We start from the raw sequence: 3,485 nt of genomic DNA, 5'->3' as shown, positions 1-3,485 counted from the left end.
TATATGTCTGTTTTAGTACAATATCAAGCTGTTTTGATTACTATGGCTGTGTAGTGTAGCTTAATAACAAGTAGTGTGTTTCCTACAATTTTGTCCTTTCTCTCAAGCTTGATGTTGCTAGTTGTGGTCTTTTGTAGTTCCTCCTCCACAGGAGAAGGAGAATATAGTTTCCATCTATTCCACTGTCATTTTCAATCCTCCAAACTATGTACTCATATATAATCTATCCACAATTCGTTTGTACCTAAAATGGGATGATTTGTTTTAATTGTTTAGAAAAATAGAAAAAATAAATAAAAGTATTTATATTGGACTTCCACTGGTTTGGAGGAAGGACAAGAGGTTCCAAATGTTAAAATGTCAAATACTATGGAATATGCAAGTAGTATGTTTTCCAAGGAATATCAGGAACAAAAAGCATGATTTGAACAAATGAATTAGTAAATAATAAGAAAAATAAAAAAATTTATTTCATACTTGATCACCTATGCTGTTACAAAAGTTCTATTCAAATCATTTATTTTGACAATTGTATTCAAAATAAGTGAATTTATATGTGAGCTTCACAGAAATAATAAATGGGCAACCAAGATCAAGGTGAAATTTTTCTAAGTTTAGATAAAATAACCTTTAATAGTTAGAAAACATTTTGCATAAATGATGAGATCTAATTAGGTTTTTTTATATAGTTATTGTAAAGTTTGTTTTACCTTTATTTTTTTCTTAACTAAAAATATGGATATTATTTTTAAAGAATCATTTTAGAAGTTTACCAGGAGATCATGGAGTGATTTACATTATAATAAGACCATCTGGTAAGGAGTCTTATTTGCAAGTAAATATTTAAAATTATTCTTTCATTTTGTAAACACACAAAAAAATAATTGAAGTTTTTGATGTTCTTCTAAATCAATCAGAATAGTGTCAGTAAAATAAGATTTAACATGAAATGTGAAGTGGTATTAGATGCTTTACATGGAGTTGAAGCTATGCTTAATGTCAATCTTTTTCCTCCAAATATAATGTAAGCACTACATTGAATTAAGAAAACAGAGTATTAATGATTATAAAAGGAGTATAATAATACAATCTGTGTCTTACTGTTACAGTGCCTCAAATTTTTACTTTTATTCTTGTCTTATTTAATTTGACAAATTAAAAATAAGAACTCAGAACTGAGAATTCTTAGTAACATCTGTTCATACTTCTCATTTTTGAGAGAGTAAAAAAAGGATTGTAATGTCTGGCTGAGACTATGTCACCTAAGCAATTAATAACATACCTGAAATTTAATTGTCAGTGTTTCTTTTTTTCTTTAAAACCATGGTTGATTGTAATGCATTATGTAATGTACTTATTGTATATGTTTATTCATACACAGTTAGCAGTGGTTTACAATTTATCTAGAATATAGTAAATTATTTGTTCGTCAACTTGTCTACACCTAGTTTTGCATTTTCTTTTTCTTTAAATTATTTTTTTTTATTCATTTTAGTGAAGAGAGAGAGAGAGAGAGAGAGAGAGAGAGAGAGAAGACGTAGGGAGGAGCAGGAAGCATCAGCTCCCATATGTGCCTTGACCAGGCAAGCCCAGGGTTTTGTACCAGCGACCTCAGCGTTCCAGGTCGATGTTTGATCCACTGCGCCACCACAGGTCAGGCAGTTTTGCATTTTCAATGAAGTAAAAAGAAGCCAAGAAATAAACTTCAATAATGGTGCTCTTGCACTTTATCAACCTGAGTGTAGGTGAGAGAATGGACAGCACTCTCTTGTAAAGGACAGAGATGGACACTTACCTAAAAATATATTAACCTTAGCTGTTTGTTATGGGCTGCATTGTGTTCTATCCAAATCCATATGTTTACTCATATATCCTAAACCCCAATGCCACAGACTATGCTCATATTTAAAGACAGGAGTCTTTGAAGTTGCAATTAAGTTAAAATGAGGTATTTGGGGTGGGTACTAATCCAATATGACTGGTGTCCTTGTAGGTAAAGGAAATTTGGATACAAGAAATGACAGTCATATGTGCATACAAAGGAACAACCATGAAAAGACACAGTGGTTATGCGCAAGCCAAGGACAGATACCTCAGAAGAAACCAATCTTGTTGATTCCTTCATCTCAAATATCCAGCCTCAAGAACTGTGAGGAAATAAGCCTCTGGTGTTTAAACCAGCTAGTCTGTAGCATTTGCTATAGCAGCCCTGGCAAACTAATATACGGTCTATTTTAATCTGTGAATACACATCATGAGTAATCCATTGCTCTTGGCTTTTTGGGTTCTATGATTTATTTATTGATACAAATATACTTGTCAGTGGTTCAGAAGCAGGAAGCATTAAGAAGTTATGTTTTGTAAATCAGTACCATGTGTAGTGTGAAGCTTTTAAGGGTTTGAACAACAGTTCATAGTATGCTTTCAAGAATGCTTAGTATGCTGCTATAGCTGAGAATTTGTATTTAGGAACATAGTAATTGATCTACTTACCCTGCCTACTTCATATTGTTAGAATAAATCCATCTTGCCTCAGAGTTCTGCTAATCCCAGTCCCAAGCTTTCAATTTAATTTATAATATCATTTCTATATACATTTTCTAAAATAATCTAATCTTCCATCTCTTTCTGCTCTCACCAGATATTTTACTACTTTATGATTAATATACTTGCTTGTATTTGTACCATTTTATATTGTTCTTTGCTTTTATTGACAAATGGCTGTAAACTGAACAATAGCTTCTCTATAACTTCACCAGTTTAAAACCTTTATATATATATATATATATATATATATATTTGCCAGTACTAACGGGCTATACTGATATGTCATTTGTTTTCAATTGACATTCCTGGATCTTTATTGTCCTAAAAGATATCAACAATAACAACAAAAATATAAAAGCAAAAAAACTTTTTCTCCTGCTATTATACAAAGTTCAACCATTCTTACATTTCTTATTTTTGTTTTAATTTTTTTCATTGATTTGGGGGTGGCGAAAGAGAGAGAGAGAGAGAGAGAGAGAGAGAGAAGCATCAACTATATTCCACTTAGTTGTGTTCTTATGGATTGCTTCTTATATGTGGCCTGACAGGGAAGGAACCCATGATTTCAGGGACCCAGACGACACTTCATCTACTGAACAACCCAGCCAAGGCCTCTCACCCTTTCTTTTCTTTCCTTTTTGTTTAAAATACCTTAAAACAGTGGTTCTCAAACTTTTTGAAGTCGGGGTGCATTTAAAATACTACAAATAATTGTAGGCACACTATATACAAATTTCTGAGAAATATTTTATAATAACTAAGTTAAATATAAAAGAAAAAAATAAAGTCCAAGTGTGCTTTTATGGTAATTAAACAAAATAAATATGACAAAATTAAATTTATTCTGACATTAAAAAACATTTTTATGTTATATTTTTTGAGTTATGCTTTTTAGAATTTGTAAAAAAGAGGGGTTAAAAATAACAAAACATCAAAAA

This window comes from Saccopteryx bilineata, chromosome 6 (assembly GCF_036850765.1).
Source record: "Saccopteryx bilineata isolate mSacBil1 chromosome 6, mSacBil1_pri_phased_curated, whole genome shotgun sequence".
In the NCBI taxonomy this organism is placed as follows: domain Eukaryota; kingdom Metazoa; phylum Chordata; class Mammalia; order Chiroptera; family Emballonuridae; genus Saccopteryx; species Saccopteryx bilineata.
This window is presented reverse-complemented; position numbering follows the sequence as displayed.